Source organism: Sinohyriopsis cumingii, chromosome 13, assembly GCF_028554795.1.
Source record: "Sinohyriopsis cumingii isolate HCF-2022 chromosome 13, ASM2855479v2, whole genome shotgun sequence".
In the NCBI taxonomy this organism is placed as follows: Eukaryota; Metazoa; Mollusca; class Bivalvia; order Unionida; family Unionidae; genus Sinohyriopsis; species Sinohyriopsis cumingii.
In genome coordinates, this window is record NC_142973.1 from 60,585,381 (window position 1) to 60,600,829 (window position 15,449).

At 34.6% G+C, this 15,449-nt stretch overlaps 1 long non-coding RNA gene across 1 annotated transcript; it reads right to left on the reverse strand.

Annotated features, from left to right (window-relative positions):
* Positions 1-2,511: 2,511 nt before the first annotated feature.
* LOC149785675 (uncharacterized) lies at positions 2,512-10,914 on the reverse strand. The gene is made up of 3 exons (XR_016425440.1): positions 10,842-10,914; positions 3,471-3,574; positions 2,512-2,841 (listed from the first exon to the last, which is right to left on the reverse strand). It is a non-coding gene; the product is annotated as an uncharacterized LOC149785675 (long non-coding RNA).
* Between the last annotated feature and the right edge of the window lie 4,535 nt (positions 10,915-15,449).

A 15,449-nucleotide genomic window follows, 5' to 3' on the forward strand; every position in this document is an offset into this window, starting at 1 on the left:
ACTAAACTTGCAGTGTAAAATCCATTTTTTTTAATCAACTTAAAATGCCCCAAACCTCTGACCATTAGACCTAAACCTCCATAGATTCTTTATTACCCTAAGTGCAAGCCATTTACAAAATGTGGTCAAGGTACTTGCACTAGAACAAATATTGTTCATCAAAACCAATTTTTCTTCAAGTCACAATGACCTTGACCTTTGGATACTGAAAATAATAGACCTCTTCCATGCCTTAATTGCAAGAATTCCACAAACTTTGGTCAAAGCATGTGATGTACAAAAAAGGGTACTATGCATATATATTCTGACGAATACCTCCCCGTATGTCAAAATGTCTTTCCAGTTCAGAGTAGTGAAAACAATAATTTTAAGATACCCACATACTGAAAGTCAGATCGACACCACTTTAATTTAGGGTCAACAAAACAATATAAGCATCCTTTTAGATAAAACCTCATGCTGCTATGACCATTCATTCAAGAGGAGAGCTACCAAGATTTCCAAGTTAGCCACTGTGGCAGCCATATTAGACCTTCATATCATTTTCATTTAGAAACACACCATGACATTCTGTTCAGCAGAAGCATCAACAAAAAGAGATATTCAACATGGTTGCTGCAGTGGCTATATTAGACATCAAATTTGCACTTTTTCATTTAGGACCAACTAGACATTATAAATTGTCTTCTAGTGAAACCTCATGTTGATATGACAAGCCCGATAAATCAGCCCTTCACCTGTGATGATAATGATGTTCACGAGTGAAGGGCTGATTCATCGGCCATTGATATGACCATCCATACTGGACATTAGAATCACAATTTTCATTGAGGACCATCTAGACAAGTCTTTAAATGAAAACCTCATGCTGATACAACCATCCAATTTAGAGCAGCAATAATTGTCTTGATATCCATTTAGTGGTTGCCATACTGGATGTCAGATTGGCACCATGCTCTTTTAAGACAAACCTGACACCAAAGAAGTATTTTGGTGAAAAACCCCCATGTCAAAATGTGACAAGATTTTCAAGATTGCTGCCAAAGTAGACATCAGTTTGGTGTTTTTTTTATTTAGGACCAACTGGATAACAAGTCTTTCAGTAAAACCCCATTTTTATATGATAATTCATTTGGAAGAAGTGACAAGATTTTCAAGATGGTTGCTGTAGTGGCCATACTGGATGTTCGAGTAGCATCATTTTCATTTAGGACCAACTAGACCATGGAATGAATGTGTTTAAAGTTTCAATGTAATTTTCCAAGTTCAGATAAAGTACCGATAACAAACTTGTATGGACAAAGAACCATCACACAAGCTATTCTGGTGTCAGACTAGTAAAACTAAATATTAGTAGAAAAGCTAGAGTCTGACAAAAAAGCAGGAACAACTAGGTTTTGTTTTGTTATTTTGTATTTATTGCCATTTTTTTAGCACATGATTGGCTATACTTGGCGGCCAGTATAATTGGTGGAGATAGAACCAGGGAACAGCCCTGGGTGAACTACTGACCCACAAAAAGCTATTGGCATGAGTTTTCACATACCCAAGTTGGCTAAGTCAAACCCATGAGGACAGACGTAAGATATCAGTGATCTGTAAAGAGAAGCATCTTAAACCTCTTGGCTATACAGGGTCCCTGGAAAAACTTGGGCCACTGGAGAGACACTAAATATGTCACTATGCAAGAACAATAACATTTTACAAAACTAAAATCACTGAGGAAACTTACACATTGTAATACTGTTGAGTGCATGTGACATGTTCAGCTGATCAGAATTCAAGACAATTTTTTCGAAGTAATACAATTTTATTCTAATGATTACAACAATAAATCCAGCAGAAAAGTAAAAGTTTAAGGCTTACTTTTTCTTTATTGGTAAGACAAGAAGCAACTGGCTGACCCAGACTGTGAAGCTGGCCATGTAATTAGGCTACAGCAATTTCAAGCCTAGTTTTTGAGTTATTTTATTGACAAGGTAGGCAAGTTTGTAAAAATGCTTCTTTTCCTTATTATTACAACAAACCCTTTCCTGACATATGCTTAGGGCTGCCATACAAATTGATTTAAATAAAGATCACACTGATAGGTAACTTAAGACTTTGAAGGCAGTATCATAAACTGCTTATTAAAATAATTTGTACATTATTAAGTTGATGCATCAACATCCCTTTTCTAATGGAGATCCAAAACATGAAGGGCTGACATCAGCACAAGAGATGTTTCACTGATTGCACTTTCCCATGCACTTAATTTTTCAGTTTGTGACAATTACAAAGAAAGTTTTGGACACAATGAACACAACTAGATCTATGTTGCGTAGGACACCAAACCTGTGGACTTGTCTACAATGTCAACTAAAAAAAAAGCATGTAAAAATCTCATGATCTACTCTTAAAACCTTAATGCGTGCATTCTTTATACCTGACAGTAGCAACAGGTGATGACAGAGTGCTTGCAATACACATGATAGTGGCAACAGGTGACAACAAATAATTGTAGCTTGATGATCACTGTGAAGAGACTTTTATTCATGGCAAATAAAGACAATGGTAACAGCTAAATCTGCAACAGTTATTTTTCACATACGTCTTCTACATAGTCTTTTCTTGCAAGAGTTCTGATAGGGTTCTACCAATAATGTAATATGAAGTATGATGGCTAGACATGACAGGATTCTAATGTGAAGTATGATGGCTAGACATGACACGATCAAGATTCAGCTGATATCTGTCAGTCCGATGGACAGAGGTCATCCATGAAAAAAAGACTCCAGACCTGTGTTGACAATTTACATCTTAAGCTTGGTCCTTCTCCAGTGACGCCTCTTAGCATTGTATCTGAAATATTAAAGATAAGTTGTCAGCCAGAAAATGCTAACGATTGCTAATACTAGCTAATTCGACAAGGGCACAAAAATTTACCAACTTGTAAATGGAGAGTTAAAATGGAAAGCAGAGACAGTACAAAGTCTTAAATTGGCCAGTTGGTAAGTCCTTCCTAATTCAGAAGCATCAGAACACTCCTAAAAGTGATAGCAATTACAGGTTCATTCAATATTGAACATCAAATTGGCACAATTTTGGAGGGCCAACAGAACTATGATGATTTTACACAAGCTGTCAAGACTTAAATACACTCTTAATGGCAGAGTCGAGGTTGTTGTTAAATAGAAAAATACATAACATGGAGGAAAAGACAAGGCTTAAAACAAAAATGGCTTCACCTTTGTACTGTGCCATGAACCCCTACCCACAATGACTTACCAAACTTGAATACACAATCTAATTCTGTTGATGCCATTGTCATCACTAGTACTGGTAAAGTGATGTCTATGTTCTAAAAATTTTTTGTGCAGATGAGACAAAAACCGGTGACCATTTATAGCTGTATTTTCTTGAACCGAGGATCAAACTCAGAAGCTGAGAAATATGTAACCAGATGCTACTCAGAATGTCCATGTATTTACCTGATTGTGTTACCCGTCCTCATTCTGACCCACTGAGGAATGGGTCGATTTTGCTTTTGTTTCCTTGCCAGTCGCATCTTGATTTTAAACGATTTGTGTGCACCCTGTAATACAACAAAAGACGCTTATGTTAGATCTATTTGAACAAACACATTTCATGTAACAGTTGAATCTATTTTTTTAATAATCATTCTATGTTAAAAATTAAACAAAATTTGTAAGCACCCAAAGTTCTGTTGACAGTAACAATTATTTTATTTGAAATAATGTGTTTGAATGAGGCCCAACTGGGCCTAATATCGCTAACCTGCATGGTTGGTATTTGATAGACTGCAAGTGCAAATTAAATGAGGCATTGAATCTGGACAGTATAAAGAGAAGTTTAGAGCACATAGTTGCTATATTATCTGTTGGCATCATACAGTCAGCATTCTTCCCTGTATCTCTTCCAGTCCTTGGGGACATGATCTCAGTTTATAACCTGGAAACTATTCATAGTCCAATACTTTATACTGCGCATTATAAGGCATTAATCTTTGCAGTCTAAGTGGACTACTGGGCCTGGAAAATGATTTAAATCTCCACACACAGGAACCATAGTGGCTCAGTGGTTAATGCAATAGACATGTTTGATCAGTCTGGATCCTCATTAATATGGATGTATTTTGCTCATATTTTTGAGATCCTCATGACATGAGCCTACACACCAAATCTGACAATCTTTACATAAAATCCAACATACAATACAACAGTGACAAGGAACGTCTTATGTAAGCATCAAACAATATACCCTTATGCAGTTTGAATCATTCACAAAGATTAAATGATCAATTTACAAGGAATTCAACACAAAGACCATTTCTTCTTTTTCTCTTTGTGTGTGATTTGGATTTTTAACACAGCTTTAAAAAATTTTCAGTCATATTGCTACGATGTCTGCAGTGTGGCAGTTTATAGTAATTGCCAGCACTGGGGCATCATGCCGCAGACATGTAGCACGATGACCACCTAGATACATTATCCTGACACAAGGCTGACCAGTCCTAACACTAACCTCTTAATGCCGAGTGCCCAGTGAGGTAGCTGTTAGTACCATTTTTGTAAGTCTTTGGTATGACTCGGCCAGGGATCGAACCCACGACATCCCGCATCTGAGACAGATGCTCTAACCACTAGGCCACCGGAGAGGTCTTCTTTTTCTCTGCTAACGTTGTTATGATCTCAGACATATTTCAGCAAAAACAATATTTTCAAATTAGCTGTAATGGTATACATCTTGGATGTCAGCTTGGCACCATTTTCATTTAGAACAGAGCACATTAGAAGTCTTTTGGTGAAAACCCCATGTCATAATGATCATCCATTCAGGCAAGGATTAGTGACAAGATTTTTAAGACAGTCATCACAGCAGTCATATTGGATCTACGACACCATTTTGGTTTAAGACCAACTAGGTATCATAAGTCTACTGGTGTTACGTATTTTCATTCAGTGGCAATAACAAGATTTTCAAGATGGCTGCTGTGGTGGCCTGCTGGATCAGAACCATTTTTGTTCAAATTTAACTACACATCATAATAAATCTTCTGGTGAAAATCTCCATGACAATATGACTTTCTGTTTGAGTTGTGATAGGATTTTTAAGATGGCTATATTTATGACTAGCTAGACCTTATAATAAGTCTTTTGGTGAAAAAACCTATGTGATATGATCAGTCATTCAGAAGGAGTAGCCATAAAAAGATTGTCATGATGGTGGCCACATTGTGCATCAGATCAGCACCTAAGCTCAAGCCCTTTAGTGAAAATTTGTGTTAATATGACCCTACATTAAGAAGCAAAAAGATTTTAATTGGATGCTTGAGCAGCACAATTTTCATTAAGGACCAATAAGACATTGAAAACAAAAAGGGAAAATACATTCAGAAGGTCAAGGGGACTACATAGGCCCCTTTGTCGGTCCTGGGCAACACCCTGCTAGGGGACCAGAGAGACAACTTCCCCAAAAGCTATTGTAATTTATTGATTTAAAACCCCTAAAACTGACCCATAATTACATACCTCAGCATCTGCTATCCTATCACAAATTGGAACAATACGTGTGAATGTGACAGTTGCTGCTGCTGTCTCAGAGGAACTGGTACTAGTAACTTCTGAAAATGGTTCGGGTTCATCAATTAACCGTTTAAACAACTTGCCAATACTGTAGTGTGGGCATTTGTCTTAAAAGGGTCGTGTTTCATTGATCTGATATGATCGTCAAGAGCAACTGAGCCACATTTGCTGAAATTTATTTGCTTTGTACACAAATTGCATAACCCCTGTCCTGGTAAGTCACAGATGTCAAAAGTGTCACCTAATTTAACTGATATTAGTTCATCTAAACCAGTCTTCAATCCCAAAAAATGTTCAAACCATTTGTAGGGTAATGTATTCTTCACATCACTGTAAATTTCATTCATGCTAGATTCCGCGTTTTTGCTAAAATACTAATTTTTTAATGTGTTTTAAATAATGAAAATTACTTCAGGTGCAATATTTGGGGGGGGGGGGCTTTTCTTCTCATAAAGACAATTACAAAACTCTGATTAGCAGAACATTACTAAATACACTTGGCGATTGGTTAATAATTGCAAGTGCATACTTCTGTCTTTTTCAGCTACTCAATATTAAGCTGTCTAAATTAATGACAAATGATTACATCATTGTCTTTGTGGATTGATGACTTAACCCCGTCCCCTCAATTTCTCTTCAAATTATTGCCAATCTAAACTATAACCCAGGGGATGAATATAAATCCATGGATACACAGAATTCACATCAAAATATATTAATATTGAATAAAGTGTTTTGATAGTTTTGTTTCTTTCAAGATACTTATCACCCTTTTAACCAATTTCCACACTTCAATTGCATTTCAGCCAACTGAAATACTGATAAAGGGAACTTGAAAAATGTCCATTTATTTCTGTCAGAATTTGAATTTATTAGAAAAATGACATCAGAAGTAAAGTCCAAACTAAAGCAATAGGACTTTAATTTGTAGAAAAGAGCTTATATGGGCTGTCAAATGTGCGAGATATCCCTGAAAATTTGACTTCTCATTCCAATGTTAGTCTACCTCAGAACACACTACACAGCTCGTTTTTAGGCAGCAAGATGGTGACCCCAAATACATAAATACTGATGTTGATGTAGGACTAGGATGTACGAGGATCCAAATAAAATGAGTAACATTTAAAGGTGTCTATAATCATATTCTAGAAAACTACACCTTTTACCAGAATAGTTGGTACTGAATGCATACATGGCCTGTATGTCTTTTGCCATAATCATGTTTGCTGTCAACAGAAAGTGGAGGCTTAGAGTGTAAAGTCATCAATTAAAAACTTTTCTACATATATAATTACACCTCTTTACATATATTTCACAGGAAGATTAAGAGTGTAATTGAGGAAAAAGAAGTGCTGTCCTCCTTATGAAATCTGTTATAGTAGCTATGCTCAAGCAAGGTGGGGATAACTATGCTTTTCAAAATTAGACCTGGAGATCAAAATCGGTTTTTGTTTTGCGCCACACCATGTGATCATGTGACAACATTTTGCATGCAATTATGCGTGTTTATGCAAAGGAGACACCTGAAATCTTTTGTATCTGGCCTTATTATAATTTTAGCATGCTTTTCAAGGTGAATAAAAGAACGCAAAATCTTCAAATTATATCGGATCATCATAATTGGACAAATACACACTCTGCATACATTTTTTAAAAAGAGTAATATTTTAAACCATTTTTAACATACTTTATGAAATTAGACCAGGAAATCAAAACAAGTCTTTTTTTAAACATACTTTTGGAAATTATAATTGCTGTGCTTTGCATGAAATTGAATTTTCAATTAAGTGTGCAAGACTCATTCAGGATGAAAGAGGCAATTAGTCAACATACCTGAATATATTAACACTGCACAATCGTTGCTAAGACATGCTGGAAATAGTGAATTTTGGTATATAATGTATGCACTTGGTGGCAAACATGAATCAATAGCCAAGTCCATTTTGTATATTTTAAATTTGCCAATGCCTAAATCTGACATGAAAACTAATGTGTTTGATTATGTGGTATAGCAAAGTAAGACTGTACCATTAACATTTTTCGTCCCAGATCTGGCTCCTATTGACAAGTTGTCATCCTACATCATTTAAGAAGTTTGTGAAAAATTAATAAGCTGCCTCATAACTTGTATTTCCAAAGTAAAAGACAACTAAATTTATTGTTAAGTTATGAATTCCTTAAGTTCTTAGAGAAAAGAAAATTTCCTGTTGTTGAAGTCATTTTTACAGACTCAAGAAAAAGTTGTACTTCCAAAGTATATCAACTTTTGAACCCAAATCGGCATACCATATAACAATTCATAACTTTTCAATCACCATATACATAATTTTAAAAGAACCAGTCATCAGCTTCAGAGGTATAAACTTCTGGGCTGCTACCTGGGTGATTGTGCGTGCCAATCTAGAGTTATAAATATGGCTTAACCTTTTCGTCATCTTCATGAAGTGTCATCAAGTATAGTCTCAATCTTTAATTTAACTACTCAGTTTTTACGACACTGACACAGTAGAGTAGTAACAAACATTTTGGTTTTCTTCTTCACCCAGATTGGGAAGTAAATCAGATTTTGTGTCAAATTGGATTTTGTTTCTTGATTTTAGACTTTTCGGCCTCAGATCTAAGGCAGATCAGTATGAACTGCACAGACATGCAAACCTTTGCAAAAAAGTAGGATAAGATGGGGATTTCAGGTAAACAGTGGCCAGGTTATGAAAATGATGGATCCAATAACACAACAAAAAGAAAAAAGAAAAAAAACCTCCTTCTGCACATGCACGAGCAAAATAGCCAAGAAAAGTTTCTAACACAACTAGGCATTTATCTAAATGGGAATCTCATGGAAGATTTATCTGGATGTAGTCACAAGCAACCCACAAAATGGATTTCCTACTTGCATTTCTGACGAAAATGACAAAAATCACCAGGGGTTAATGAGTTAAATATAAGCATTGTTTCATTTTGGATAGCGATATGAACATATTTATTGTTATGTGAATGTTTCCTGATTGCAATGAAACTGTTCATGCTTAATGCAACCAATGGTGGCATATCACCCCCAAATTAAAGTTCCAATATTTTGAAACAATATATATCTGGCCTTCAAGTTAAATGAAGGTGGGACATCTTGCAAAACTGTTTCATTTGCTCAAGTTTTCATTTCCGTATGAATAGCCTCATCCCCTTGGTAGACTCTGCATCAAGGTAGTTGTCTTGGCCAACCAAAATCTATGCCAATTTAAGTTCATGTACATCTAAACAACTGTACAGCCATGTGCTATCAGGATAATGAATATCAGAGTTAACTGATTCATGAAAAGTGTTTGCTGACAATGGGATATAGATCAAATGAGGACTAACATTTTTTATTTATATACCTGTTAGTTGTTTTCAAATGGGATTCGACTCATTCATGAAGTTTCTAACATATGATCTAATACTTGAATGCATGGATATTTCATACACATGTGCATTATTTAACACATTGTGGAGCGTACTACACAAGTGTTAAGTTGTCAATATACAAGCGTATTTCAGACTAGTTGTATTCATTTAATCAAAATTTCCATTGATTTTTGTTCTGTGTAAATCCTAGTCACTGATGACAGGTCACTTCTTCAAAATTATTTTCACTTTTTATTTTCAACCTGCTGTAGTTTTGTCTCAATCGTCAGCAGATTAAAGATATAATGAATGATATGCTCTCGATTTTTGAGAAATAAATCATATTCCTATCGATTTCATACAGTATATCTTGACGAAAGGTCGTTCAAATTTGCTAGGCCGGCTAGAAAGCGGCTACCCTATGCCGACACCAAACGGTGTTGGCAAATTCCAGCTTTTCGATAGGCAATGGACTCTGACCCTACACCCAACATAAATGTCCAAATATCAAAAATGCAGTGGCAAAGGTCAGAGGAAACTCGGATAAGCTGTTGATATACACTAGTCCTACAATGTAAGACATATCATATGTTGTTTTTGTTTTAGTGCTATGTCTTACTATCCAAATAACGGCCCTGTATAGCCTGTTCTGATATCGGTTGACATCAGATTGAGTAGGCAAAGTTTCAAGAATATCTCACACACTTGGCCGTCTATATCAACACTCTTCCACTAATTTATGTGTAATTAATATACTTAACTGTGCTGTCATTATCCTGGTGGAATGAAAATATGACACTAGCAAATGGACGCATTTTCATGTTTCGCTGACATACATCTGAAATTTGAACTTGCTGCAATGTGAAGGTAGCCGAGGTATGCTGAAGTATGTTTAAGTAGGTTCATGTGGTGAATGTTTCTTGAAAGAAACGAAACGTTGCTTACAGTTCCAATAGGTATATTTTTATTCGTTTCGTTAAAGAATAATATTTCAACTTAACCTGATTTCAGCATAATCAGCATTCATTGCTTTCCAGCCAATGGAAATGTAGGCCAATGAAACTTGAAAACAGGTTCATTTCTTTTCTGAGAATTTGAATTTTTTAGAGAAAAGTAATCAGGTTAAGTATAGGCTGGCAAAAACATAACGTTACTTTGTAGAAAAGTGTCATTATTGGTTGCCAGTTGTGTGTGCGATATTCCTGAAAATTTTACTTTTGTTACACTGTTAGTTGACATCAAAACACACCACACTGTGTCGTTAGTTAGGCGGTAAGACCCATCACCCCCAAAACAAAAACATCAGGTGATGTGTCTTACGTTGTAGGACCAGTCGAAAATTTCAGGTTATTTTTAGATTTACATTTTTTGACAGTTCCTGGCGTAACACATTTGAGTTTACGAGGGGAACAAAATATAACTATATTATACTGAGGCCGCAATATGTCCAAAATGTTAATACTGCCTGATGAAAATGCATTGTTCAAAATACCTTGAGCATAGATAACCATATCAAAGACGTTAAGTGCCTTTGGTGGGTAGGTGGTGTGAGTTATGACTATCTTCTGGATATGCAGCAGTTTGTTTTATAAAAACATATGAAATACACTCGATATACATTCAAAAGTATCATCAAGATGCAATAGAGTTTGTTAACCTTTCATAACTGGTCACAGAACACCGAATGCGGATTTATTTTTAATCGTTCCAGAATGATGGTCTAGCTAAGGACTAGTTTAACAACTAAGTGGTAATACAAACCAAAAAAATAAATAATTGACATTCAGTCTGAATAGCTAAAAGATATTTATGAAAATAACTGAGGGTATATAATGCGATCAGTGTCAACTGATTGACAGAATTAATTTTGCTAACCATTTTCGTGTCCTCTCTCTCTTGATACGAAGCGGAAAAGGAACTAAACAGGGCCGGAGTAAATTAATTTTCCAAATGCTCTTAAAATATATATAAACATATGATTAAAGAAATAACCATATTATGAGTTATAAGTCGTCTTGAATTAATTTAATTGCTTTTTTATTGATTTTATTATATTTTTACAGTAAAATAAAATGTATATTTTGCGCGGACTCAAGAAAAAGTTCCAGCTGGCAACAGCGACCAAATAATCGTCGGCTTGTGTAGATGTTTCAATTTCAACTATGTTTTTACCAGTTTTCACATGCTGATTGAGACCCATAGTGAACAAACTTATTTCTTCCGTTTAAAATTTGCAATAAAATTTCAAATTCCGAAAAATCAAAATCTTCTTGATGTAAAAGGTACTATGTTCTGCGGCGGACATCAGCGTCCTTTGATGTTAGGCGGTTCCGACAAAAATAAGTTTAGGAGACGTACAGGCTTTGACAATAAACGCTATTCAAATTTTCGATTGACAGTTGAGAAAGAATAAGACACATGGCCTGTTGATGAATATACAATTGTACTATTTACGTACTTTTGCCATTCAGTAAATAAGCTGTTGGCAATACAAGTGTTGAAAGAAATCAGTGTTTAAACTTGATAATATCTTTTCGTTGGCTCGCATGTCTTGCAGTATAACAACTTGCGGCTGTTGCCTGAATCTGCAGCAAAGCATCAGTTTCGTTGACCACAATGATGTTTCTTTAACTGAAATTCACCGATGTGCTTTTTTGCACTTTCAGATACAGATTCTTTAATGTCACGTGGATGTAACATGATCATGTTCGTCTAAAAATTTTGTCGGCAACGGGTTGTGTAATATTGACGGAAGAAAAATGTGGAGTGGAAAGACCCCAGAATACGAATTTGAACCGGTAAGTGTAGATTTGGCAAAGCAAATTACTTAGAATAAATTGTAGAGTTTCATCATGTTTTTTTCATGACACCTTTCATTGGAGATATGTTGTTTTAGTTATGAAAGCTTTTAATTGCTTGTATAGTAGTGTAGGCAGTCATAATCAGTAATGGGTGTCACTTTTTAGAATTTGATTCTACATATCTTTAAATGGCAATTATTCACTTGATTTGGATCTTCATAAATCAATATTCTTTGGAACATCCTTATTTGCATGACCAGAGACATACATAAATTTGACATTACAATTTAAAAATTATCAAATTATTTTTATTAACTGGAGGAGAAAAAACATCCAGCAGTCACTATAAGGAATTAAACCTGGCCTGTCTGTTTCACAGTTTGGCAAAAATAATTTACATATAAACTGTTCCCATAACACTTGCATTCAGTCTTGTTGTTTTATGGTTTGTTTGGAATTGATCTGACATTGAATTAGTAAGTATGTGATGGTTTTAAAATTAGTTGTTGCTCGGAGAGTGCAAAATAAGATTAATAACCAACAACACTTAGAGAACGTGTGGACAAGAATTTGAGCATATGGGAAATCTAATACTTCATGGTGTCTGTAGAAACACTGGTATATTATTTTTCGTTTTGTTTTATACTGTCATGGCTTAGCTGAGCTCAATAATGTCAGCAATCAAGAATAAATGGTTGGATGATTATACTCTTCTCCTTCACAATTTAGTTGTTTGTAATATGTATAGAACAGGTGAATTCCTATATTCAGGAGACAATGGTTTACTTTCATTGATTCAGGTGTCGAGTTACCAAAATATAAGATCATTTACAGGTAAAATTTTCAAAGTGTCCAAGGTAATTGAAATGCTAAATAATATGGAATATAATTGAAGTGCAAGATACACCAACACCTATTTTTATTTTTTACTTATGCAGCAATATTGCTTTTAAGCAAAGTTGTTGTGAATTTGTTCATATGTGTGTTTGTGTGCATATTTTTTATTATTAGCTACTATGTATGTACATAGAGTAGGGCATCAGGGTAGACTAGTTCTTATATGTAGCTAACTGAGTTGTCCTCTGAAATAAATTATTATTACTATTATTATTAGTATTATTATTATTATTACTTTGATGTTATCTTCTGTTACTAATATTAAATGAATTAGACTACTAACTAGTTTGATGATATGTCTGTATAATTCATCCCATTGTGCATTTCCTATAAGTCTTTTGTTTTTAATACAAATTAGACATCTGACCATTGGGCTTATGAAGATATTTTTTCCATGTATTAAAAAAGTTAAAGATTTTTATGAATACTTGGCAGTAACTTTCCCATCTTGCTTCCCCCATCTTCATCTTTCAGTAATGGATAAGGTATTTACACTAATTCTTTAAATGCAGATTTCTTACAATAGCCATCCAGTAACCTTATAGCCTGGTTCTCTTTAATCTGAAAACTCACTTTGACCATGAATTATGATCTACTGCAGGAATTTGCATCTTATAACCCACATGCTGGATCTGACCCACAAATTGGTTTAATCATCACATGTGTGGTCTTAAAAGTCACCTTTTCACCCCTAGAGTAAGTTGGACATGCCTAATCTGCTGTCAGTTCAGTTGATCGTCTTGAAGTAATATGTCCTGTCTCAGTCATCGGCAATCTGGACCTTTATGCATGTTGTGAGAGGCAACTAATGGATGCAACCTTTTGGCTGTATGAGGCATCCAATGATGATCTTCCAGCTGTGAAAGTCTTGGACTTTTTAAGTGTGCAGTTTATTTTTTTTTAAATGGACTTTTGTATTGAAGGTCCTGAGCCATTTGTGTTTATCATTGTTGTATATGCCTTTCTGTTGTTATCTACACTTTGCGCTTGGCAAAAAAAAGTGTATTTCTGGTTGGCTGACTGTGTCTGTTTTTCATTGCCAACCCTAGTATTTGGTAAAAACAAAAATTGAAAAAGATTTTAATTTTTAAAAAAATATCCTTAAATTGATTTATGCATCTAATTGAGCCAGTTTTGCCCATTACATTATATATACTGCCTACCTACCCCAATTTTAAATCCAGTGCAATAGGAAACACATTTTTTGGCCCTATATTATAAGCACGGATTGAGTTGTTAAACTTTATACAGAGACATGCATAAACATCCTCAGGTCCTGCCTTAAAATGGTTGTATATGTATGAGATTAATGTAATGATCTGCTCTTTATTATGGATTATTTAATTTTAGAACATGTATTTCTCTCTTATTGATGGTTCCTACAGTAAAAGTCATACAGGTCATGTATGTGTTCACTACAGATTATTTTCAGTAATTGGTGTATCTAGAAAACTAGAATTTGATACAACATTCTGTTAAATATCAATTATTCACTTTATTGGGATCTTCATACATCCATATTTCTTTGGAAGGTCATTATTTACATGCCCTGAGAAGTACTTATGGCAAAATCAATGTTCAAGTTGGTGGACATTTTCAGACAAGATCAAACTAAAGGTGTGATCCAGTACAATCTGGATTGAATGTTGTGTGCTGTGATGTTACAGCAAAAGCTACACATGTTGATAAACAAATTCATACTTCCCTATATTGTGATGATTAGACTTGACATGCTCTTTTCTTGACCCCCTTTAGTACATGGCCACCATTGTAAAACTCGTAGCGATCGATAATTTTCATCTGAAAGTTTCTTGATGACAGTTAAGTTACAGAGCATTCAGTAAACAAGATTGAATAGACTTTAGTTAAATAAAATTAATATCAAATTTTAAAACAACAATTTATATTTTATTTAAGGGGAGTAAATGATCATACATGACCTGTATGACTTTTATTATACATTAGGAAGGTTTGCAACAGAGAGAGGTTAAATGGTTTTCAAGTGATTTGTATCTTTGTCACGAGGTTGTGGAGTTTTTAGAATAATTGTAATGGTTACCATTATGTACATTATTAACTATTATGCTACAGGCTTATAGAGAAATTCAAACTAATGGTACTAGTTAGAGACTGCCAATCATGGCAATCAGTAGGAGCTAAGCATAAAAGCAATCAATGTTTCTTTTATCATTACATACCTATGAAACCTTGATACATATACATCAAAACTTAGCCACCGATGTTTAATACACCCTTCTTTAATGGGGAAAAAGCAATATCATGTGTCCTATAATTTATGGCTTTATAATCTACTGTAGGACTGAATTTTGAAAAAAAAGTGAGTTTGTAATTCCAATTACGTGGCCTTGTACTGTTATCAAAATATCATTACATGTAGTTAGTATATTAGTATACTGTGACAAGTGAAGTATGTAAGTTTCAGTACATGATCGAACATGAAAAACAATAGCAGCAGTTACAGTACATGACCCTTTTTAAAAGTTTTTCAAATGTTTTTCACTTGTTAAGCTTGAGTGATATTAAAATGTATTTGATTATATTTTTAAAATTTTTGTCAACAGTGATTGTTAGTGAAAATTGAGCAGGTTTATGTAGGTGATAGGCAGAAGTTGACCTTACAGTAAGAGATACATGTCTTTGCACATGAAGCTCCTTTAGCTTATATGACAAAAACATGATTGATTTAATTACATGTACTTAGGATCAGTATTCAAACATATTTGAAAGTATATGAAAGACTGGTTGTTCTTAAAAAGAAAATTCA